The sequence below is a fragment of the Heloderma suspectum genome, chromosome 7, assembly GCF_057233095.1.
Source record: "Heloderma suspectum isolate Gila_16-S chromosome 7, 16-S_ref, whole genome shotgun sequence".
NCBI classification, from domain to species: domain Eukaryota; kingdom Metazoa; phylum Chordata; class Lepidosauria; order Squamata; family Helodermatidae; genus Heloderma; species Heloderma suspectum.
The window spans coordinates 77,098,076-77,125,088 of record NC_139464.1 but is presented as its reverse complement, the minus strand read 5'-3'; positions in this window follow the sequence as shown (position 1 = coordinate 77,125,088).

Genomic DNA, 27,013 nt, shown 5'->3' with positions numbered 1-27,013 from the left:
CGACCCTACTTTTCAAAGCAGCTAATTCACTTTTGCCTTCTTGTTCATTTCCTATTTTGAATACACAATTTTGGAATGAATCTGGAAACACTCTCTGATAGGCTGAGTTATTGAAATACCATGATCAGATGTGTGCTGTTGCTTCATATAATTACTAGTAGGAAATTTTATTATACTAAAATTTGTAGCAATTATATTCAACTTGCATAGGCATATTGTACTTATACTATCTACAAAATATAGGTCCACTTCATGAAAGATTGACATTTGAGATTACAGAACATTTTATTCTACGCCATTAATTTGGTCAGGCCTCCTCCTCCTTTTCCATGAAATCCCATTTCAAAAAGGCAAAATTCCTGGGTTAGAAGAAAATATTTGCAATATAACTGGGGATATCAGGAAAGTGCCACAGGTATTTCTGAGTGCAGCCTTCCTGACTAATTCCCTGGTTAACTCCCTAACTTACTGACTGTGGTACACAGTGCGAAGCAACACAAATAAAACATAATTGCTCATAAATGATCTATCTTCCATAGTTCAGTTATTAGCTTATCTTTCACCTTTGTTTTTATGTGTTTTCACTGAATCCAAAGCTTGCCTCATCATTTGATGAGGAAAATGAACCCATTTCACCCACCTCATCCCCCACACACAGGCTGCTAGGTAGGGCTGAAATCCAAAGCCAATTTCTATTGCTTAAGCTCACCCAAGCGAGCTGAGTCAGAGCTAAGAGGACACCAGAACCAGCTTGCCTGAAGATTTCCTGTAAATGGCACAGATGATCCAAGAACAGATTTAGCAACTTGATAAATGATCACCAACAGAGTTCAACATCTGATCTAGTGGGACTTATCTTTGCTGCACTGATCAAAAGTGCTTCTTCTCACTTGTTAGAGACTGAGCAGTTGCATTGTTTCAGTTTCATTCAAACTATTATCTTTTAGGCAAGATTAATATAGAGTAGTTTCCCCTTCCCTGTGTTTCCCTTCCAAATAAGAGCTATCTGTTAACTCAGATGGGGATAATGTTGCCTTAGTTTATTTAATTTGTTGTTCAGTCGTTAAGTCGTGTCCAACTCTTCGTGACCCCATGGACCATAGCCCGTCAGGCCTTCCTGTCCTCCGCTCTCTCCCGGAATGTGCTCAAATTCATATCTTTATTTATTTATTAAATTTATTAATCGCCACTCTGGGCGATGTATAGCATATAATAAAACAGTTTTAAACAATAAAATTCTACAATAAAAACATTTTCTAAAATACCCTAACCCACCCCAAATGCCTGCCTGAACAACCACGTTTTTAATGCACGGCGGAAGCTCATTAAAGAGGGGGCATGATGGAGTTCCTTAGGGAGGGAGTTCCACAGAGTGGGGGCCACCACAGAAAAGGCCCTCTCCCTCATCCCCACCAGTCTAGCTGTCCTGGCTGATGGGGCAGAGAGAAGGCCATCTGATGCAATATTCATTGCATCGGTGATGCTATGTAGCCATCTCACCCTCTGCCGTCCCCTTCTCCTTTTGCCTTCAATCTTTCCCAGCATCAGGGTCTTTTCCAGTTGACTTTTCTCTTCGCATTAGGTGGTCAAAATATTTGAGCTTCAGTTTCAGTATCTGTCTTTCCAATGAGCAGTCAGGGTTGATTTCCTTTAGGATTGACTGATTTGACCTCCTTGCAGTCCAGGGGACTCGTAAGAGTCTTCCCCAGCACCACAGTTCGAAAGCATCAATTCTTCGGCGCTCAGCCTTCCTTATAGTCCAGCTCTCACAGCCATACGTTGCTACTGGGAAAACCATAGCTTTGATTAGACGGACCTTTGTCGGCAAGGTGATGTCTCTGCTTCTTACTATGCTGTCTAGGTTTGCCATAGCTTTCTTCCCAAGGAGCAAGCATCTTTTAATTTCATGGCTACAGTCACCGTCTGCGGTGATCTTGGAGCCCAAGAAAATAAAATCTGTCACTGCTGCCATTTCTTCCCCTTCTATATGCCAGGAAGTGATGGGGCCAGATGCCATGACTGATTCGTCTAATCAAAGCTATGGTTTTCCCAGTAACAACGTATGGCTGTGGGAGCTGGGCTATAAGGAAGGCTGAGCGCTGAAGAATAGATGCCTTGGAACTGTGGTGCTGGAGAAGACTCTTACAAGTCCCCTGGACTGCAATGAGGTCAAATCAGTCCATCCTAAAGGAAATCAACCCTGACTGCTCATTGGAAGGACAGATACTGAAGCTGAAGCTCAAATATTTTGGCCACCTAATGTGAAGAGAAAACTCCCTGGAAAAGACCCTGGCCTGATGCTGGGAAAGATTGAAAGCAAAAGGAGAAGGGGACGGCAGAGGATGAGATGGCTAGATAGCATCACCGACGCAATGAATATGAACTTGAGCACTCTCTGGGAGAGAGCGGAGGACAGGAAGGCCTGGCGTGCTATGGTCCATGGGGTCACAAACAATTGGACACGACTTAACGACTGAACAACAACAACATGATGAGGAGGACATCTTTTTTTGGTGTTAGTTCTAGAAGGTGTTGTAGGTCTTCATAGAACCCATCACCCTCAGCTTCTTCGGCATCAGTGGTTGGGGCATAGACTTGAATTACTGTGATGTTGAATGGTTTGCCTTGGATTCGTACTGAGATCATTCTATCATTTTTGAGATTGTACCCCAGTACTGCTTTTCCCACCCTTTTGTTGACTATGAGTGCTACTCCATTTCTTCTAAGGGATTCTTGCCCACAGTAGTAGATATAATGGTCACCTGAATTAAATTCGCCTATGCTTGTCCATTTTAGTTCGCTGATTCCCAAGATGTCGATGTTCAGTCTTGCCATCTCATGTTTGACCACCTCCAGCTTACCTTGATTCATTGATCTGACATTCCAGGTTCCTAAACAATATTGTTCTTTACAGCATCGGACTTCCTTTTCACCACCAGACACATCCACAGCTGAGTGTCCTTTCAGTTTGTCCCAGCCGCTTCACTCTTTCTGGCGCTACTTGGAAATACCCTCTGCTCTTCCCCAGTAGTATATTGGACACCTTCCGACCTGAGGGGCTCATCTTCCGGCATCATCTCTTTTAGCCTTGTGATACATTCCATGGGGTTTTCTTGGCAAGAATATTGGAGTGGGTTGCCATTTCCTTCTCCAGTGGACCACATTTTGTCAGAACTCTCCACCATGACCTGTCCGTCTTGAGTGGCCCTGCACGGCATAGCTTATGGCTTCACTGAGTTACACAAGCCCCTTCGCCACAACAAGGCAGTGATCCATGAAGGGGAGTTTATTTAATACACTGTTATAATAAATACTGTGTTTCTCCCTTTTGGGTTATTCACCTTGCTCACCTTTCTACACAATGGTAACTCACATGATTCACTATTAGAGCATTCAGTCAGCATAGAATCCCCAAGTCTTTGGCTAGAATTAACTTCCTCCAAATTCCTATTTGCTTTAGAATCAAATACCCAAAACTGTATCCCTCTATCTCTTTAGCTAAAAATGGACTAGGGTCAACAGATTTTTTAACAGGGAGGTCTGGGGGACTGAAATCGTTCAAAGATGGAGGACTAGAGGTGACATCTCCATTATATAAAAATTCATTCAATGACATTTACTCTTGGCCGTCACTTCTCTGTGATATTGTTGAATCCCACCATCTTCCTGGCAGAATTAGCCCAACAGACCTCAGGGAAAGAGGAGGTCCCTATTTCTGGCCTTAGTACTTTTGAGGTTCAAGTAGAATTAATGGATACGGATAACCTTCCCAAGACCACCAACCTGAAAAGTACCTTGCTTGAGGAGATCACACATTTGGAGGAACCCATGCACCCTGATGGGTCTTTCACACACACTCCATTCAGGACCCATCAAGCCCAGGCCCAGGAGCAGAGGCGGCAGTGTGTCTAAGCAGAAGCACAGAGCTGGAAGCACAGCCCTCATCTGGCAGCATTCAATTTACTCATGAGGAGAAAACCAGACTCTTCACATACTTTGGATCAGGGCCATAATGACAGGCCAGAAAGGGCTGAGATACAGCACCAGCTATAAAGCTGCTCAGTTGGGGCCTTGGCAGTACTGAAGCAACACCTAATTATGCTGTGCTTCCTGTGACACCTTGCTGGACAGTTCCCTTGCTGTCCTTAACATCCTGATCTCTCATTTACTGGACAGCTCCTAGTAAGGCAGGATTTGAGCCATGGGTCAGGAATGGGGCAGGTATGCTAAGGGGCACTTGCCATATTATTTTTTAAGCCAAGCACAAACATTTACATACCATACTAGGGGTTATATCTACATGTATAGAAAATGGCAGCAGGTGCATTTTTAGTGTGAGAATGGCTAGGTACCCAGAACTTCACACACACACACCTCTGATAAAACTACTAGATGCTGTTAACCATTTACATGTCTGCAGATGTTTTCTGGCTGTTTACCTGCACATCTACCTTATGCATTGTTAGAGTATGTGGAAATCTAATGCCAAGATCTTCCTGTCTATGAAGATACACAAAAATATTATGTGAAAATCATACTCCATATATCTGGGTAAGGGGGACATATGTGGCAAGTTTCCAGCTGCATCTCTTTTCTCCATCCAGAGATAGGCATATATATTCTTTGCTGGTACATTTATGACTACTGATTTTATTATTTCATTTGTGATTTTTATTTATTTATTAAATGCCTCATAAAACAGTTGGCTCTAGGTATCTTACTACTACTACTACTACTACTACTACAACAACAACAACAACAACAACAACATCACAATACAATCAACAATATTAAACTAAAATGTGCCAACACAACATAAAATACAATATCAGATATAAGAGGTAAAACCACTGTGATGTAATCTAGGGGTCCCCAATAAGGCTGTGCCCCCTAGAGGTCATTGAGTCTAGACTTTTCATTCGACTCCCCCAAAAATCAGATGCCACCACCTACTGATTTAGAGGGAGCAGTAGGACTCTCCCCTTTATATACTTACCATGTGTGGTGAGATATACCAGTCTTCAATTCTACCCAGACCAGAACATAGGTATATAAGGGCGCAATCCTATCAAGATAGGCGGCCGCCTCCGAACTTGGAGGAGACAACCTATCCAAAGCAAGGCAGGAGAGGCAGGGGGGGCGGGGGGAATCATTCGCTCCATGCCTCTTCTGCCCCACTATTTTCCGCTAGATGGCTGATTTCATCTGTCTAGCTGCAGGGGGGGGGGCAACTGGGAGAGGAGGCTGCTGTATGACACATTGGATGTGTTGTACATGCAGCTCTGCTGTCCCTGCCCCGGAACGCTCCCAGCCCAGCCCCTTTTCAGTCTCACCGCATTAGTCTTCCGAGCACAGCAGATGGGGCTTCTCCACGCTGTCTCCGAGGCAGCACAGATGTGAGGGGAGGTCAGTTTTCTGAGAACCAACCTCGGAGCGCGGGTTCCCGGAAAACAGCATATCCTATGGCCCTCTAGACCAGAGCTTTCCAAACTTTTCATGCTGGTGACACACTTTTTAGACATGCATCATTTTGTGACATGGTAATTCAGTTTTACTAGGAAACCGGAGGTTAAACTAACCCATTATAAGAGATACAGACGCATACATAAATTGTAATAGTGAAATGTATGGGGATAGAACATATCTCATGAAAACCTTTCATTTATATTTTTTAAAATATATGATTTGTAAGATAATAACATACATTGTTGTCATTTATGAGTAACAGTATGTAAATAAGCGCAAGAAAATGTGAAAAATAAACAAAATTAACTAAAGTATTTACAATACATATTAGAACACATAGGCCCAGGTAGGAGCTCAGCTGCAAAAACACATGAAGTAGGGAAGCAAAAGTCCAACAAAAATGGTGTAAATATATATGTCTCACTACAAGGCTATATTGCTGTAAATATTTGCAATGCCTATGTCCAGAGTCCAGTTCCAGCACTCTCCAGTGGTACACTGCCAGTGGGTGGTTAATTCACAATTACAGCAGAGTGAAAATAAAAATAAATGGCAGAAATCAAATTATAAGTGCCACGTGGTGGGTGGCTTGCTGTTTGCCACACTGGGTTTGGGAGGGTGGCCTCCCTTCAGCCAGCAGCAGGTGGGTTGACTGGGTGACAGCCTGCAGCTGCGCTCGCCCGGGTGATTGGGAGCACGCTGATTCTGAGGGTTTTGGCCTCCACTGAGCTCCGTTCTGACTGGACAAGAGGGCGGACGGCCCACTTGGTGCAGTCTCAGTCCCAGGCGGCGTTTCCACTGGCGCGCTACTCTGGCCTGGCCACGCAGGAGCGCGGTGCAGAAGTCCGTGAAGGGCATGCTCAAAATCTCGCAGGCCTGGGGGCTGCTGCCACTTCGTGCCGGCGTCAGCCAAGCTCTGCTCCCAGGGCGGCGCCTCCCCTCCCTTCTCTTCGCCCCGTGCCTCTACCTCACTGTACTGCTCCAGCACCACCATGTGCGTCCTACGTCAAGACGCCACATGATCCTAAAGCAGCTAATGTTAAAGCAACTAAGCCTTAGCTGCTTTAACATTAGCTGCTTTAGGAAGTTCCGGGGGAGGGGCCAAAGGAAGCAAACGCAAGTAAGGGAGCTCCGCGGTGCCCTTCCGCACAATTTTCTGCATTTCACGCGACACACCTACACACTGCCACCGACACACTAATGTGTCACGGCACACAGTTTGGAAAGCTCTGCTCTAGACAGTGTCTAGTGGCCATAGGATTGCTCCCTAAAAGAATAAACATGTATGTATGTATGTATGTATTTAACAGGTCAGAACAAACAATAACTGATTCATAATCACAATAATGTTCTAAAAACCAAACATCACAACTCTACCTTCAATAGCTTCTCTCCCTCCATTCTCAATCACTCTCTGCCTTTAATTCTACTTACTTATTAACCTGATTGCCTCTGGCCCCTGATTCCTCTATCTCTGTCCATGCTAACTCAACTCCCTACTTCCCTGACCTCCCCCTCACTGTCCCTGTCATCCTCCTAACTTTCTCCAATGGCCACTAGCTCCACCCAGCATTCCATTCTGGTCTCAGCTGTCAATCATTCCCTCCACTCACTCTTCTGTTACAACCACGTTGCAGGGATTAGGATAATAGTCCCTGCAATGTGGTTTTACCTCCATGATGTAAATATCTTGCTGCTTATGAATTTGCCAGGCCCTTAGAGCATGAAATATGACTTTGCACCTCCAGGCATTTACTTTAAGATCCTAGACCACCCTAATTTCACATTTATATTGGTATCAAGTAAGATTATATTATTACATTATGATGATGTGATTTTACATTATGCTAATGCAATGCTATCGATCAGGCCTGGTGTGGTGAGCAAGTGCCATTGCTGTGGTCCAGTGCCTTGGCGAGACCATCATTGATGTTTGCCCTATTGCCCTGGGCTTCCTTGTAGGCAAATTTATCTTCCAGGATTTTGACCAGTGCTGGGTGGCTGGGGTGTGGGAACTGTCAGAAACGTTAATGTCCCATGTAGCATTATTTTGAGACAGTGTGAGAAATTAAAATGGCAGCTGGCCCCCAGGCTCAGCTACAGATGCCACATGGAACACTACCTCTGCCTCCCAGTAAGCCTGCTGGGGGAACCACCAGAGGGCAATTTGCTGGGGAACCTGTCAAACCTCAGTGGGAGGTGACCATTTGATCAGTTGGAAGCTACTATTTACAGACTACTGCGCAGAACTTTGCACATGCTTCCTGTCTGGCCCATGTGTGGCATACAGATAGACTAATCCTGACATGACAATGGATATGGATATAACTGGCAAACAAGATTTTCAAACCACTTCCATGCACACAAAGGTGGCACAAAACTGCTCTCAATTATGTTTTTAAATAAATGATTATAAAGTTGATTGGGTAAAATTTGTTAAGATAAGAAGAACGATGATCATCCAGGCTCTCAAAGCATGTATTGGGGATGTAAGCCATTATCCTGCTTTGAAGGCCCTGTGTATTGAATGTAGAAATGTTAGTTGTATGCTGAGCAAAATGGGTTGTACGAAAATGTTCTAACAGCATCACGGAGGCCTTCTACTCTAGTTGCTCTTATTATTACAATCCAAAGATCAAAGGTGCATTTTAATCATTGTGATTTAATTACATGTTGTTTTCTAAAAATAAAGGTCCTCTATCACAAAATGTTATTTCCCATGGTTCCCCTCAAAACACAAAATGGACATGGCTAGGAGCAGCACTCCTCTCTAAACAAAAAGGCAGAACCTCTACACACTTTATTTCCATACAAATCACTAATTACTGAAATTACAGAAAGCTACGTGGCCACATTTTATTGGAAAATGGTTTTTCAATATGGTATTGAGTGTAATGGTCCAATTCTTGAAATTCCATCTTTGTTATTTTTTAAAACAGCATTTTTTTTGCCAGTCTGTTACACAACTTCTGATTATTTCACAGACGTGAGGCTCCCTCTGCCTTTGGTGCAGTGGGCCTTGGGAAAATTGCAAGACATGTATGCAGCCAGAGAAGAGAGAGAATCCCAAAAGAATGTCTTGAATGTGCAGAAAACCCCTAGGGAGCACAAGCAAGAGCTCCCATCCTTAATGGATGCCCTGAGCACTTCGTGTTCTTCTTTGTGGACATTTATATGGGCTGATCTCATTGATGGGATAGTGGATTCTGAACCTCATCCTTGGACTTGTGGATAGAAAATATTGTTGTTGTTGTTCAGTCATTAAGTCGTGTCCGACTCTTCGTGACCCCGTGGACCATAGCACGCCAGGCCTTCCTGTCCTCTGCTCTCTCCCGGAGTGTGCTCAAATTCATGGATAGAAAATATATCTTGCCGCAAAACCATTTGGGCTGTGGAGCAGAGGACGTTGGAATTACAGTTCCACTTTTCACAGTTTTCTCTCTTGTATACCAACCATGCTTCTTGAGTGAAACTCAACATCAGGAAGTTCCAACATCACTTGGGTCCAAGGGGGAGAGAGTTCTTTTCTCCTTGCATCTGTTTCTCAAAGGGGAATTGGATGTGCCCTCTCATTTCTTCTACCACCAATTGCATTTTTAGTTTTCCCCCCAGGAAGAGCAAGAATTGAAATCTTTAGATTGACATTTGGGGAGGAGATATGTTCTTCCACATCACACTGTACCTGTAGAAGATTCCATGCCCCATCCGATGTTATCTTACTGGTGGAGGAGCTGTTGCAGCATGTGCTTCTACTGCTCCATTTCATATCTAGGCCACATGGAAGAAGGACCACAATGGTGCAGCTCCTTTCCAGCCCAGCTTTGTCCCTCTTGGTAACTGGAACAATGGTAATATGTGAAGGAGCCATGGTGTGGACTCCTTTCATGTTATAGCAGGCTTTCAACATTACCAAGTAGTATGACAAATAGCTAAGAAAGAGCAGTTTTCCAACTCAGCTAAAGATAATACCAAAAGAGGCGCTCATTGTTGTTCATCCAAGAAGATGATGCTACCTTCTTCCCACAGACAAGCTGGGAATTGTCATTCTAATGAAATCTCAAAATCCTGGCAGCATTTGATTTAGTACATAGGATCAAATATTCTTTAAGAGAATCCTTCACTGAACTTAAATTGCATGAAAATACAGAGTTAGACTAACTAGTCCTTGCCATCTTCTTCCTAAGCTTGCCTACCTGGATGTGACCCAGAGAAAATTACTTAAGGATGTTCTTAACTCTGAGCAGCCGAGGACGCTGGGGACACAGCTTAGCCCTTTGCCACACTGAGCCTGCAGAGAATAGTGGCCACTTTGCTGTAAATCAATTAAGGTAGCAGTACATAATGTCATTACTTTGACAGCAGTCTATAGAAAGTGTCCAAAGAGCCTCCCTGAAGTGTTTAGAAAGCCAGGCAGCTCTTGTTATTAACACGCTATTGATTCACAATTATCTTAAAGTGGTTTGATTATCCAGAGAGAGTTCTTCCGATTTCCCCTTAGATAATTCTGTATGCAAACTGCAGAAGCAGCAATTAAAAGTTTGGCCTTTTACTATTCACATAGCAGACACCACTGTGGCAGTTCTGCCCTTCTCCTGCTATATGATTAAATTATCATATGGTGGAATAGCAAGATAATAACAATGCAGGTAGCAAGACGAAAGGAACTCTGACAAATATGAGTAGAAAGCAGCATGCATTCCAGCCTAAGGAGCTGATTTCAGGACTTCTTATGTAGTGTAAGCAAAATAAAATACAAACACAACAACAGTTCATATCTTAAGATGCTGCCAGATTATTGCAAATAACTTTCAGAGTATTCTTTCATCACTTATTTTGTTTTGTGAATTGGGGAATGGGGGAAATGCCTGGTGGGTAGCAGGGTGAGTAGGAAGAGACAACCACCACTGAGTGGTGGCCAAGGGGAATGAGAGCACGCACACCATTTCTGGTGGGAGACACAAGATGGAGGTGGTGGAGGAAGCGGGCAGTTAAAGTCAGTACCATGCAGCACTCTTTCTACTGCTCCCTGCCTCCACTGCCACATCAAAGCTTCCTTGATAATGGCCTCAGTCATGACCCAGAATTGGTAGCCTCTGTCCCACCCTATTTATTTATTTTGGGCACAATCTGATGCATGTTTAGGGAGAGAAAAGTCCTACAACTCCCAGTGTCCTCCAGCCAGCACAGACTTCTGTCTAAACATGCTTCAGAATGCACTCTTAGTAGATTGATATCCTGCTTTTTGACTGAGGTCCTCAAACTAGCTCACAACATTTATAATATGCAATGGAAACATTAAAGCAGGAGTGGGCAATTTTGGCTGATCTGGCGGGGGCCACTTTCACCCCCCGGATCCCACCCCCAGGCTGCAGTCCTGCCATGGCACCACTGACATTTAGCTAAATTTGTCCTTTTCCCCACTCTGTAGTGATTTGCTGCCACTGTTCATTTCAGCAGTGCGGTGACAGGGGCTGCACTCAAGGACAGTGGGGGCAGCATGCATCCCATGGGCCACATGTTGCCCACCCCTGTATTAAAGCCATCAACTTAAAACCAAACCAAACCAGCCAAATGAACACTAGCAACCACTGTTATTTACACCAAGGAAATAATGTGGTGCAGGCATGTGCCTTCTACCCTCCCTCTCTCACCTGTGTTCCCTCCCACAGTTGAGTTAGTGTTAGAAGGCTCTGTTGTGGTGGTAGGAGACAGCCTAGAAGGCACCTGGCCTTTCTCTGCCTCCCTCTCTCATATCCACTGCACTGCTTCACCAATTCCTACTGCTTGCAAGGGGAAGTTTTATGTTTGACTCTTGTGATGTTGGACAACATTTGTTAGCAATCAGTTTGATCTTTTCTTATATATCTTTGTGGGTGAAATGTTGCATTGGTCAAAGGAAAAGTAATTATGATTGAGTCACTGTATAGTCTCACTGTGATGTGTTGGCAAGCTCTGGAGCTTTGGACACTACATACCCCAACAGTATTGGTGTAAATAACTATTGATGCTAGTGTTAATTTGGGTGTGTTAACATGTACACAAGAGGCATTAATGACTTATTGCTGAAATTTACATTAATTAAGTTAATATTACCAATATTATAATAAAGTACCTTGCTCACTGCAACGTTTTTCAGGATCATTAATCACAGTGTACAAGGCACGAAGGAATTATAAGGAAAAGGCATGAAGAAATCATAAATAAAATTACTCCTTCTGATAGCAAACTCAGGTGGTGAGTGCCAATAAAATAGAGCCAACATGGGGCTACTGTGAAACCAAAAGAAGGTACAGCATGTTCAGGGGAACCTCAAGATTTATAGCACTAAAAATACACAATTTTTAAAAAATGAAAAAAGAGAGGAGACAGTGCAATGTTTTGTTGTAAGCCCCATTTGTACATCTCTAATCTTAAGAAAGAGCAAATATTCAGGGCAGTGGCCAGATATTTCTAAAATAACCAGCCTTTTCCTTAACACTGTCCCTTAACACTCTTGAGTAAAAGTTTTAATATCTACAGTTATGAATATGCACACATCCATCACAGGTATTGTCAGCTTCTCTCATTTCCTTCCAGTTTGTTCCCTGTCTTCTTCAAAATGGAATTATTATTATTATTATTATTATTATTTCATTTTTATATCACCCCATAGCCGAAGTTCTCTGGGTGGTTTAGAACAATTCATTAAAAATACAACAACAGCATTACAGAATACAACAGTATGATAAAAACAGTGTAAAAATGTTTTTAACACACAACATTTAAAACTGTATAAACAGCTAAAAACATTTTCAGTAAAACAATTTTTCAGAATAGATCTGTTCAAAACAGCAGACATAAATGACTCATCATATGCCACTAAATACCTGAGAGTAGAGGGCAGTCTTAACCTGGTGCCGAAAAGACGACAGTGCCAGGCGGGCCTTAGTGCGGAGCTCATTCCATAGTTGCGGGGGGGGGGCACCACTGAGAAGACCCTCTTCCTTGCTGACACCTTCCGGGCCTCCCTTGGATGTGGCACTAGGAGGAGGGCCTCAGATGTTGATTGTAGTGTCTGGATAGCATTAGCAGAAAAACAGCTTGATGGTGGTACATACTGCAAGTCTTTACAATATTTTATTTTTGGAAAAGTTTGCATTACAACAGGGGTCCAGAACCTCAGGACCAGGGGCCAAATCCAGCCCACCTGGGGTCCCAATCTGGCCTGCAGATGTTCCCCAGATGGTCATGCCTCCTTCCCCTGACCCCACTCCTTTCCCCCCAACCACCAATCATGTGATGTTTTGCCAGCTTTTGTGCCATTTTCCCCCATTATAAATGGTTGAAATGCCTCTCTTGAGGCTTAGTTACTGGAGTAAGAGCTTTAAGCTAAAATATGAAGAACTATTGCCCCCACAACTTCTGTCTTTGGCCCTGCCCACCACTGGAATGCGGCCCCTGGGAGCTTCTCTGAAATGGAATTCTCCCCTTGAACTGAAAGAGGTTCAGCATCCCTCCATTATAGGGATATTGAAGGGCTTTCATTAACTGCTCTGAATTTAAGAGTCCTGTCAGAATAGAAATTAATATTTAGACCATCCTAATCTTGTGATCTTGCTTAACATTAGTTCTTTTCAGATGTTCCTTCCAGTGAGGAGCTAAGTTAAGGCAACATGGTGTGTTGAAAAAAATAGTATATTGCTATTGTAAATAATCTGCAGAATGCATTCAAGGCACTCAAACGAAGGGGGTGGGGAAATAACCCATTCATTAGTGATGTTATATTTCCTTTGCATGCTTGGCTGTCATTTTAGGCTGAGAATCCAATGGAATTAGGTCAGTTATGGCTTTGGCTAGTAGCACAACTGTATATTGTACACAAATTGTGTGATGTTTTCAATTTTGTCTCTTGCTTTAGCATTAAAACAGGGGGGAAAATCTCCTTGGGAATGCAGGGCTTCAAGGCACATTCACTTTTGTTCCTTTTTATTTCTCTTTTGGATTTCATTTGTTCTGGAAATGATATTTTGCACATAATGTACAGCAGCTTGGTAGGATCTAGGCAGCTGTTCCGTAGAGAGTTTAAATGATGACTTTGAACATATTAATGTGTCTCGTTCTGCCACAATCTCTTTCCACCTCACGTGTTGTGCACTAACATCACAAAGCAAGGCCAGCCACAGAGCACCAAGAACGCTATAAATAAAGAAGGTGATCATTTGTTTTATATAGTTCTGGATGCACGGTTGCGTTGGTTTGTGATGTTAGCTCTCATTCACTGTTTCAGAGTATCACAATATTAAGACCTTATTTGCAGTTTCTTTTTTTTTAAAGGTTGAAACATTTGTGGCATATCCCCACAAGTGTGCTCATTTCATTATTTTTAAGACCAAGTATCACAGTAGTCACTAGCAGAATTGTGGTGCATTGGAGTGCATGTTCATGACCAAAGCAGCTCATATATCACCACTGGTAAGGCAATGGCAACATACAGACACTTGCATTCAATTAACACATGGTTCCAATTCCTGAAGGATGTGTGTTGCTGGTACACGAGTCCTGCAACATGAATTATTATTTTACTTATGCATTTCCATTTGCTCTGAGGACAGTGAATGACTCATTGCAACAGATTAGCCAGGATTTTCAGATTTTAATGTCACACTGACTTCTAAGTGCAAACCTATTATGAGAGTAAAGCAAAGAGGAGAAATTCATCACAGCTATATTTGAGATTCTCATTCATAAACCAGATCCGGATTCCTATTGCTTAAGATTCCTTTTCATGCTTTGCCATTCAATGTGCAGGGATAATTGTTTGTCTTAAATTTACTACAGCTATTAGAAAAGAGACTTATCAGGAATTTCCCTATCAGTTAACCATGTGCGTGTTAAGGAACAGAATCTGAGGGCTGATTCACACTTCAAGGGGCAAGAATCTTTTGTCATGCACGGGTATTACAACATTGTGAAGCAGAGATAGACTTTCACACCTGAAAGAACTGGTACCTAAATTTCATTGCTTTCTTCTTCCCTCCCTATTCTTTTTTTTAATCATGTCTATATTAGATTGTTAGCTTATAGGCAAGGGCTGTTTTTTAATCTCTCTACAGCACTTAGAAAATTGTGGGTGCTTGATAAATTAATAATAATACCTGTCTATCTAATATATCCCCTTCATGGATCACTGCCTTGTTGTGGCAAAGGGGCTTGTGTAACTCAGTGAAGCCATAAGCTATGCCGTGCAGGGCCACCCAAGACGGACAGGTCATGGCAGAGAGTTCTGACAAAATGTGGTCCACTGGAGAAGGAAATGACAACCCACTCCAGTATTCTTGCCGAGAAAACCCCATGGAACATATCACAACACTGAAAGATATGATGCTGGAAGATGAGCCCCTCAGGTCGGAAGGTGCCCAATATACTACTGGGGAAGAGCAGACGGTATTTCCAAGTAGTGCCAGAAAGAGTGAAGCGGCTGGGACAAAGCCGAAAGGACACTCAGCTGTGGATGTGTCGGGTGGTGAAAAGAAAATCCGATGCTGTAAAGAACAATATTGTTTAGGAACCTGGAATGTAAGATCAATGACTCAAGGTAAGCTGGAGGTGGTCAAACATGAGATAGCAAGATTGAACATCGACATCTTGGGAATCAGCGAACTAAAATGGACAAGCATGGGCGAATTTAATTCAGGTGACCATCATATCTACTACTGTGGGCAAGAATCCCTTAGAAGAAATGGAGTAGCACTCATAGTCAACAAAAGGGTGGGAAAAGCAGTACTGGAGTACAATCTTAAAAACGATAGAATGATCTCAGTACGAATCCAAGGCAAACCATTCAACATCACAGTAATTCAAGTCTATGCCCCAGCCACTGAGGCCGAAGAAGCTGAGGTTGATCGGTTCTATGAAGACCTACAAGACCTTCTAGAACTAACTCCAAAAAAAGATGTCCTCTTCATCATAGGGGATTGGAATGCTAAAGTAGGAAGTCAAAAAATAACCGGGATAACAGGCAAGCATGGCCTTGGTGTACAAAATGAAGCAGGACAAAGGCTAATAGAGTTTTGCCAAGAGAACACGCCGATCATAGCAAACACTCTTTTCCAACAGCACAAGAGGCGACTCTACACATGGACATCACCAGATGGTCAATATCGAAATCAGATTGATTATGTACTTTGCAGCCAAAGATGGAGAAGCTGTATACAGTCAGTAAAAACAAGACCTGAAGCTGACTGGGGCTCAGATCATGAGCTTCTTGTTGCAAAATTTCGGCTGAAATTGGAGAATGTAGGGAAAACCACTAAACCATTCAGGTATGACCTAAATCATATCCCTTATGAATATACAGCGGAGGTGAGGAATAGATTTAAGGGATTAGATCTGATAGACAGAGTGCCTGAGGAACTATGGACGGAGGTCCGTAACATTGTTCAGGAGGCAGCAACTAAATTCATCCCAAAGAAAAAGAAATGCAAGAAAGCAAAGTGGCTGTCTGATGTAGTGATGTACGAAAGTCCCTTACCTGAACCCGAAGCTTGATTCGCGGTGGGTGGGAGGCGCTCCGTCCCTCCCCCTGAAATTCTGGCCGGGGGGGAGGCGCCCTGTCCCTCCCCCCCGAAATTCTGGCCGGGGGGGAGGCACCCTGTCCCTCCGGCCACGAATCCTCCTGTCTTGCTGGGACGCAAATGGTGGTGGCCATAGCCGCCGCCGTTTGCATCCCTGCAGTCAGCCGTGATAGGCTACGTAAATGTTTATGTAGCCTATCACAGCTGAGTGAAAAAAACACAACAACCCGCGTGTACGTAAATGGCGGCGCCCATGGGCGCCGCCATTTGCTTTCCTTATTTTGGCACATGTAGTCTACGTAAACATTTACGCGAAAATAAGGGGAACGCAAAGAGCGTACAAAATTTAACCACAAAATAAGATTAAAGCCATGAGAAAAATAGTAAGAATGAAAGATCAAAATGAACAGTTAAACCAGATAGCACCATATCAACAACAACACCCAATAAGATCTCAACTCAGTTATAGGCCAACGTAAACAGGCAAATCTTTAGGGCTCATCTGGGCCCAATCTATGTAGGGAATTTACCAGGGTGCTACTGTGTGACTCACGCACAAGCATGACACATGACATTACCCCCAATCTGTATCAGTCCTGCATCTTCTTGCTGTAAAAAATGCATTTTTGTGAAGTCCTTTTGTGATGAATTATCTGGTTACCGTGTCCTAAACTTGCAGCGCTACTCCAGGGGAAGGAGGAGTGGCTTCAGCGTTGCGAGGAGGAATGGAAAGTTGCATCAGCGAAGGGCGGACCTGACAGGAATAGGAAGAGTTAGCCCTTCCTGTCGGCTTCACCATCTGCTGACCAAGATCAGGGTTTTTTAACAGATAGTGTGTGCTAATGCGTACCTGCGGAGATGTGAATCTATGAATAACACACAGACACATTTCTGCTGACTTCTCTCCTGTTCTCTCATTCTCTCCCCTCCTCAGTAAACTGAAGAGTTAATGCAATGAGGCTTACTCCGGAGAAACTCAGCATGTTGCTTTTGGGATGACTTAAAAAAATACACAACTTCAGTCCTTTGCATCATCCTTCACATCATCATACCTGTGAATAAGCTTAGTGATTCTCTTCTTTGTCCTTTTTATTTCTTTGTCTCAAAGAACAACTAGCTGAAAACATGCCAGTAGGGGCAGTTCATATGGGTCAACACAGTCCTTCCTTGACCCAAACCCTATTGAAATTATATATCTGATTATGTCTCCTGCATTCTGTGAAACCCAGTATGCTCACAACAAAGGATTTGAGTGTATGCATGACTATATAGTGGCAAAAAAGGCAGGGTTGGGAGGGGAAGTTTCTCTTCCTATTGTCTCTTCTCTTTGAACTAGTATCAGAATCTCTGAGGAGAGAACTTAGTGGCAGGCCAATACATTGTTTCCCATAGTGTTGCATGCTTTCTTCCTTCTTCCTGTGCATCATGCATCTAGGATGAAAGCTCTCCTTTGTACTGGGCACCATAATAAATTCCTCACATATCAGCCACCATCTTCTAAGAGAAGAAGGAATTAAATTGTGCAATGCAACTGAGTTACATATTATTATCAGCAACATATTTATTGGCGTTATATTAAAATGTACTTTCATTTGCCAGAGGCAAAATAACCCATGTCACATTGAGCTACGAGCACAACTTCATAAAGGGCACAGCACAAATATGAGAGAAACATTCTACCCCCTCCTATAAAGCATGCGCTTGACAACAGCTGCTACAGTTCTGGCTCAGGAAGCAGGTGTCAGACCACCTACAAGCTCAAAATGTTTTCTGTACCAAAATCATGCCGGCTTGCTTAGAGACTTCAAAGAATTTAGTTGGATGCAGCAGCAAAAAAATTTGAAATGCTGACATTACTGTTCCCTTTATTGCCTTGCTTGGCCCACTGCTATGAAAAGAATCAATCACATCCATCAGATAGCAACAAGAAACAATTTTGTCCTTACCTACTATATCAACATTTTATGAAAGGATACTTTTGCTTTGATTCTTGTTCTCGAGGTATAGTACAGCACTCTGTGCCATACTGCATAATTAACTCAGAGATATGCAGTCCCAGTGTGTGGCAATTGGATTACTTATTGAAACTCATAAACAATCATAGGGTGAATGTAAGGGTGCTTTAATTTTCAGGCCAAGTGACTGTTTCCTTTATGAATATTTATGAAACCACACACACACACACACATGTGCGCACGTGCACACACATACAACCCCCATATATATTTATATGAGTTTCATAGGCAAGCTACAGACCACAACACCCATAAAAGTATGTCATGTAGTGTTGCTTGGCTTCCACATTTTTTTTTATTCAACAATTTTTATCCCATCCTTTTAATGCATATGCATTACTCAGGGTGGCTCACAACAGTTAAAAATCACAACTTGATAATAAAACCATAATATAAAACAAACAATATATGATAGGATCAGATGCAGCAGTTGAAAATAACATTCAACACATAGAAAACACTGGGTTGGATCCATATTTAGGCATCTGCAACTGGGCTGGTGGAAGCAAACTTCCACACAGAGTTGAGGGACTCTGCTGAATGGGGTTGGCTGTGTTGAAGGAGACTGAGAAGAAGTGGGAGTGGAGGAAGGGAATCCCTGAAAGTCAAGTGGAGGCACTTTCTTTGAGTGGAGCTCTCCTCATGGAAGGTCCCAGTTGCATATGCCTAAATGTGGATCCAGCCCATTATCTGCCCAGTGAGACAAAAGCCTATCAGAATAGAAAGGTCTTCACCAAACAGTGGAAGATGGAAAGCAATGCCGGTTCTAGGTTTTTGAAGGCCCTTGGGCAAGGCACCCTCAATGGGCCTCCTCTCTCATTGAGTCTACCTTCTCACTGCCATTGTTACTAGCTGCTATTGCTCCTCTTCCTTATTCTCATCATTGCTACTTCTTGCTTGCTTAACAAGCAGGCAGTCAAGTAGACAGCGGCATCTAGTACTACTCCTTTTCACCACTACCATTGTCTGGGCCAGAGTGAGAGGCAGGTGAAGAGGAGAAGCAAGCCCAGGGAGCTCTTGTCTGTGGCCCACTGCTGAAGTGGGCTCTTGGCAGCTGCCTGACTATGCCTACCCTTGACATTGGCCCTGATGGCAAAGGAGGGGACCAACTGAGCTTCCTGGGGCAAGATGTTCCATACTTTGGCTGTGGCCAATGAAAAGGCCCTTTCTCTTGTCTCTACCAATCATCAGAGATGAAACACAAAAGGGCCTCTCCACCAGATCTTAGGAAAAGGCAGACTGATACAGTAGAAGGTAGTCCCTAAAGTATCCTGGACCAAAGCCATTTAGGGCTTTGAAAGTCTCCTCTACACAGACCATGCTTGCTAAGCAGTAACAGTTTGATAGGAAGTGGATAGGAGACTATCTGGGAACCCCATGTATGCTGCCTTGCAACACATGAATGAAGAAAGGCAGGATCTAAATGTACTAAATAAGTAAACAAAAATGAATAAATCTTGTGAAAAGATGCCCTCCATCACTTGCTCCTGCCTTCTGTGTGGATATGATGGTTAAAGTGTTGATTTGCAAGACTTCAGAACCAATGACTGATGTCACAGGTTGTTTCCAGGGAGGATTTATACTTGTTGGCCATGCTGTTATAGCTATGGCAGTAATAGGTTATGGGATTTTGGGGACATCCTTGTGGAAACATCTAGGGGGAGATCTTCACAACAACAGAATGAGAAATGTGTTGGAGTATTACCCGTATTTTCATGGAATCGGCTATGGTCCATCAGCGACACACGAAGGAAAATAAGCCAAGTGTTGTCAGGGGTCACACAGCACTTGACAGGAACATACTTCCAGGTGGGGAAGTAAGAACTGAATGTCATCAAACTGGCAGGGGTTGCTCAACCAATGGGAGAGGCTTGTTTCCCGCCCCTGTCCAGGCTCCCCACTGCTACTACGTTATGAATGGAGAGCAACTAATTTTCCCTGTGTGTGCAGATTTCCCTGAAGAAACCAAAATCCCCAGTTCTCCAGTGCAGCCTTTGAAGGCTCCTGAGAGCTCCCCCCCACCCCAATTTTGCCACATTCCAGCAATCTGCTGCAGAGTTATTGCTCCCACCCCATTTTTCGCCATGTGCACACTTTTGCCTATTGCTTCCAACCCTCCCTTTCTCCTTCTCCTTGCTTGCAACAGGAAGCTCCCATAAACCCGAAAGATCAATAAAGCAGAGAAGGGGCTTTACATAACAATGGAGAAATGACTTTCCATCAGAGAAACTACAGGATATCAAAGAAGAACTACTCCATTTAAGAGAGCAACAGAGAAACAAAAGAGCACTTTAGGGAGAGTTAGCCTTTAACCCTTTCACTGCAGTGGAGTGAGATTTATTTATTACTTCTAAGTAAACATGCACAGAAGGGGGATATGTTGAAGATTACAATCAGGCTCCCTAAGGTGACTGAGTGTCCCCACTACTGCAGTAGTGTGAGGGGTCACTGCTGCAGTCCTGGGGATTTTCTCAGTAGGAAATACTACTTCCATTGGGGAAACAAGAGGGAATGGGGCATCCCACCCTCTTCACCACATCAATACCAGGTCATAGGGGCACACCCAGGATTTAATGCAGGGGGGACACGGCACACTGTGGTAAAACTGCCAGGGAGCCACTTTCAGTAAAAAAAAAAAAAGTCAGAGTAAACGGTATTTCAGAAAATGTGGCTTTTCAAGAGGGAAGCAGCTGGTTGGCAGTGGATTAGTGATGACATCATCTGTTGTGAAGAAATTCAGACAGCTCTAACTTCGCACTAAATTTCTCATGAAGACAGCTCCTATCAAAGGTTGGGTTCAGCTAAATAGAAGAACAAGGTATTTTCTTATCCATCCCCAGGTCCTCCTCTTTGATTATAATGGTAACTGACTCAAGTCTGTTTCAGGTTGACCAAGGTATAGCACAGTCACTTCTGTTTAGTTACTTGAAAGAAATGGATCCAGGTTTGACATAGTTATAGTGATCCACAGGGGACATAAAGTCATTTAATATACCGTCAGATCCTAGTAAGATGGTTGTCTCACTGTAGTTTAATGTCTCAACTTGGGCTTTAAGCTTTCAAGGCTAGAAGTCTAAGCTACATTTGTGCCTTGGGCTAGCCTAAGACATTTTGCCACCCTAAGAGCCAAACTACACATTATGTTAATCATGTAAGCATGTAGCTGAGGCTTGTCTCTGTCTCTTTTTTTACTTTAGTGAAAACATGTGTGGCCCTGATTTTGATCAGGACCACTGCACTCCAGGTGGGTGGGGGAGGGTGATTTTCTGTGTAGACATGACTGGAAGTCTTGACCTCTTTGCATCAAATTCCAGCCAGCTATTTCTCTGGTGACATACATTCAGGAAGGATGCCCCCCACCCCACCCCACCCCAAGGCAAGGTGCAGAAGAAAGACTTACAGCATAATCCTATACATGTCTACTTAGATGTAAGCCCCCATTGATTTCAATAGAACTTATTTGACTTATTTCCAGGCAAGCATGCATAGGATTGCAGCATAAATGGATATGTTTGCCCTATCATAGAGGCATATGTACTTGGGGACTAAACCTTTTATTCATCTAATGGATATGGGCATGTTAATAAGTGTTGCTATATTCTGGAATTATCACTTACAAATATTATTGGGCCAGGATAGAAAGCAGAAGTGAGGCAATTTTTAAATGGACCATACTTTTTAGCCAAATGTGGATTTGACATTCAAATTATAAACATCGGAAATGCAAAACAAAATTTAAGGGTCAATGGTGAAATGGTCTAAGTGTGTAGCATAGTTCTTTTTCTCTTGAGAACTGTGCTTAACTTCATTTAGTGACATACTGCCAAGCGCTATTGTTAGGCAAAGCTGAGGTTAACACCTTTGTCATGGGAAAATAGCAGAAAATATGCTTGGATTCAGGGGGGAAAAAAACTGCCAGTACTAATTATCAGGGAGGCAATGTTCAACAGAAGAGGCAAAAAAAGAAAGAAAAAGACATTGGCAGCTTGAGGGATGAAGTAAAACAAAAAAAAAAATCCTTTTAGGAACATTTTTGGATCAGTGTTTATTGCCAGGATTAGAAGACATACATGTATGATGTTTAGCTTTGAGGGGGCCCCCTCTCCCAATATTTTGAATGGCTCTGATAAAAACCCATAGCTGATTCATGCTAGGTATATTCACTAAAAATGTGAATAGTGATGATCAGATCGTGAATTATGGTGCATTTAATCTGTGCCAGCAATTCTCCCATTATGGCCCTCATGCAACTAATATTTTCTTCTGTGGTTATTGAACAGACAAAATGTATAGTCTAGCCATGTCTTAGGTTGAATTGGGGCTGACTTTGGCAGTGGACTGAAGCTAAGGAAAAGGGTGACTATAAAAGTCCATTATATGCAACAATATAAAATAAACTTTAATCTACCTGAAACAATAATTGTCATTTTATTTAATATAAAATACATAATTTTCAGGTTATAAATAAAACAAAATTAAGAGATACAGCCTCTTCCCAGTTTTGCTTAACAAATTATAAATGAGAGATATGAGTGAAAGAGTGTGGGAACTACATGTGTGTGTGTGTGTGTGTGTGTGTATCCTACTGAATAACAAATTGAATCCCTGTTTCATTGTTTTTACAGTTAATGGCTTAAATCCAATGTTGCATGGGCACACTTCTGCTTGTGCAGCCTTCCCTGTCCTCTTCTCCCGGCTGTAGATTTGGGGGACTGCAGTGGGAAGGGGAAAACCGTTTTGCCAGTGGTTTTCATTTTGCTGGCAGAATGACATCATTGGATCCAAGCAAATGTATGTGTAAACTGCTTTCTTATTGCATATATACAAAGACACACAGACACCAGTTATCTTACACAGAAAATGCTTTACGAACAAACTGTGAAATGCTCATGCTGTACAAACCTGACTGAAAATCCCATTTGAATGAATGGGATCTTCTTTTCATATGTACATGGGCTATGGGTTGTACCCTATGTTTGCAGTGTATACCACTGATAATACAAGCAGAGGGTAAGTACCTATTATGGCCAACTCTTTCTTGTAATTAAAGTAATCCAACCTCATTATTTAATGGGAATGCTTACTTATCTAGAATATTATCCTGCCTCCAACCCCACTTTAAAACACTGTAATTTAGCCTCACTTTTGGCATCAAGATTTTGGCCTTGTTCTAATTAAGATGGAACAAAGTTGTGTTAAAACTTGATTGTGGCAGCTGGGAAGTCTTTCTGCACACATATGGAATGCTCCTGCTGAATACAACACTTATCTCCTTTGATTATTCTTCTGCAGTACCATCTGTCCTGAAATTTGCAACCTAAGATATATGCCTTCCAGAATTCACCTAATTCAGAAACCACTGAGGTCTGAGCCCTATCCATTCGCTACTGATAATATTGCAATGAAGTTTGATAATACTACAGTTTCAGAGCTGCCAGTCTGTGAGTATAATAGATGCTTCTGATAAGATGTTTCCAAGATGAGCAATCCAAAAAACAAAAACAAGAGTTACCCCATGGTGGTGAACAATGCTTTTCAAAAAGTCTCTTGTAGCTCTGAGAAGAGTTAGAGGTTGAAATGGTAACCCCAAAAATAGCAATCCTGTTCTTCGTCATCACACTTGTTCTAAGAGCTTCTCCAAAGGAAAGTTCCAATATGATTTGGAAATCCAATCACACTTCAAAGCTAACGCATTAATGATGTATCAATCGGGTGCTCTTCCTATCTTTCTACATTCTAGCCAAGAATTTTCAATATATCCATTGCCATTCCTCTACATTGCTATATTACCTCTTCCATTGTCTACTGAGGAATTCTTTAGAATCCTTTTTTTTTGTATTTCATGCTGTACTTTGTTACCCATTTTTCATAGTGTAGACTTCAAATAACATATACATGTTACACATAAAACAAATTAAACCATGTTAGTCCATAAGGAAAAGAAATCCAAAATCCATGGTCTGGCAATAACTTCTTTGGACCAACCAAAAATGTACAAAATAGTGGGCAAGCTTTTATGATCTCCAGATCTCTTCATCAGGCAAGATGTCACAAAGCTCAGGGGAGGGAGAAAAAGGAGACTTGATGTTGAACTCATGAAGTCTGCATGGTCTGTGTCTTAAGATGGAATGAAGAAGGAGGTACAGACAGTCTCATAACATTGATTTGCAACCATGAGTATGCCATTGCTGCAATGTTCAATGCACAAATATAAAGAAGAAGGCCCTGCTCAATTTGTATAATGAATAAGCCCCCTCTCAGCCTGATGTGAAGCAGCAAGGTAGAATAGGAAGTGTCAGGAAAGTACCTGCTATGATATGAAGGCTACAATCTTATACATTGATCTGGAAGCAAGTCTCATTTCCTTCAATGGAACTTACTAATGAGTAGACATGCATTGTACTGTGTTATTATGTGTCCCTGTTAACAGGCTTATGAGGAAAGTCCAAGCCACAGGGAAAACCAGGAGGCATCACCCACAGGGAAGGTTTCTTCTTCGAAGATGTCTGGCTCAACTAACAAATGAGTAGCAACTGTGCATCCATTTACAAGTTATTGAGTAATCTGATCTTTGCAAATTCCCATGTGAAATGAAACCTAAGCTGCACCTCTTAGACTAATGTGTGGATCAGAGCTATCCACAGGATTTTGCACTTCCCCAAATGTTCCAGCAGAGTTTTCAGTGGTTTAAAGGTATAAGAAATACAGTGAGATACATTTTTGAGAGAGAACAAACATCTAAATACATATTACAATAGGTATTAAAATACTAGCTTGAGGTATTAAAATACTAGTTTGAGAGGGTTTTTTTTTAAATGCAGAATTAATGCAGAAATTTTTAAAAGCAGATGGGGAGAGCAATCCTATGGCCACTAGACACTGTCTAGACAGCCATAGGATTTTTTAGTTTCCGGGAACCACGTTCCCTGCCCCTCCCCCACTGCCTCATAGGCGCCACAGTTCTTCCCCGTCGCCGTGTTCATAAACGCAGCATGGAGTGGGTGAAGGGGGGGACATTCCTGGAGGCGGGGAGAGAAGGAGACCGTGGAAGTGTCGTTATGATGCTTCCTATGCGCCATGCGGCTCCACCTGCCCCTGCTCTGAAGTCCCCAGCTAGATAGCCAAAATCAGCTGTCTAGCCACAAATGCAGGGTGGCTGGAGTGCGGAGGAGAGAATCCCCTCCGTGCTCTGCCTGCCCTGCATTGGATAGTCGGCCACCTCTGACTATCCCAATAGGATTGTGCCCTAATGTGGAAATGGAACAGAATAATAACATGCAAAAGTGATGCAGACTAGAAACAAGCAGAGCTATACTAAATATAGTTATCTGAAATTGTCTAGGGCTGTAGAGTCCCTGCTTTGCATGCAGAAGGTCCCAGGTTCAATCCCCAGCATCTCCAGGTAGGGCTAGAAAAGGATCCTGCCTGAAACCCTGGAGAGCCACTGCCAGTCAGTGTCGACAATACTGGGCTAGATGGACCAATGATCTGACTCAGTGTAAGGAAGTTTCCTGTGTTCCTATGTTCTTAGCTGTAGTCTCAGAGACCTGTGTAGAAAGCCAGACTATTGGGTCCAGGATGCCAAGGGCATCTTGGTGTGCTTGGACTTGCAGTGAAGCCACCAGTTCCACAAGCTTCCCCCTCCCCAAAGCAGGAGGATAGCAGACATGGTGACAATAGGTCCACAACAGACATCTGTCCACAACAGAGTAACAATTTGCTGTTGATCATGGATCAGGGATTTAAAGGTACTGGAAATTCTTCGAACGCACAATGCCAAACATGATCCCTGGTCTTGAAGAGCTTATGAAAAATATACATCAGTGACTCTCTCCATAGGAAACTTCCTTAAAAGATGGATGCAACATGTGAAACAATGAAACAATATTTACAAATGCCGTTTGGGTTCTTTGTAGATATAATTGGAAAGGACAAATTATTTTACTGGAACCTGGGAGAGGAATTAAAGCTCATCCAACCACATCAACTTCTAAAGTCAAAGCGATAGCTGCTGCTGGCCTTTCAGATGCATTCAGTGATTTTTCTATGACTTCACTCACATTCTTTGGCAACTGCAAAGCTTACAAATGTTTCATTTTTATTCCTGTTTGCCTTTGATCATGGAGAGAGTCATGGACCATGACCCATGTGGCATTCATAGCTAAGCTGAGTCTTTTACACTTTCCCTCACTGCACCCACAATAATATGGGTCTCCTCATCACTTGTTTAAAAAATTATTTGACTGAATGGCAGGCATGCATATAGCCCATCCTGCAGCTTTAAGCAAGAGACAGGTAATACCAGACTCAAGGATATGACAGGAACTTGTCCATTTTTATGTATGTTAAGTATAAGAAAATATATGGTAGATGTAGCTATTTTGGTACTTAGTTCTGAAAGGTGAAAATAAACTGAAGGGAGATAGAATCATAGAATCATAGAATAGTATGGTTGGAAGGGGCCTACAAGGCCATCGAGTCCAACCCCCTGCTCAATGCAAGAATCCAAGTCAGAGCATCCCTGGCAGATGGCTGTCCAGCCTCGTCTTGAATGCCTCCAGTGTGGGAGAGCCCACCACCTCCCTAGGGAATTGGTTCCATTGTCGTATTGCTCAGGAAGTTTTTCCTGATGTTCAGCTGGAATCTGCCTTCCTGTAACTTGAGCCCATTATTCCGTGTCCTGCACTCTGGGATGATCAAGAAGAGATCCTGGCCTTCTTCTCTGTGACAACCTTTCAAGTACTTGAAGAGCGCTATCATATCTCCCCTCAGTCTTCTCAAGGTGAAACATGCCCAGTTCTTTCAGTCTCTCTTCATAGGGCTTTGCTTCCAGTCCTCTGATCATCTTTGTTGCCCTCCTCTGAACCCCTCCAGTTTGTCTGCACCCTTCTTAAAGTGTGGTGCCCAGAACTGGACACAGTACTCCAGATGAGGCCTAACCAGTGCTGAGTAGAGGGGAACTAGTACTTCCCAGGATTT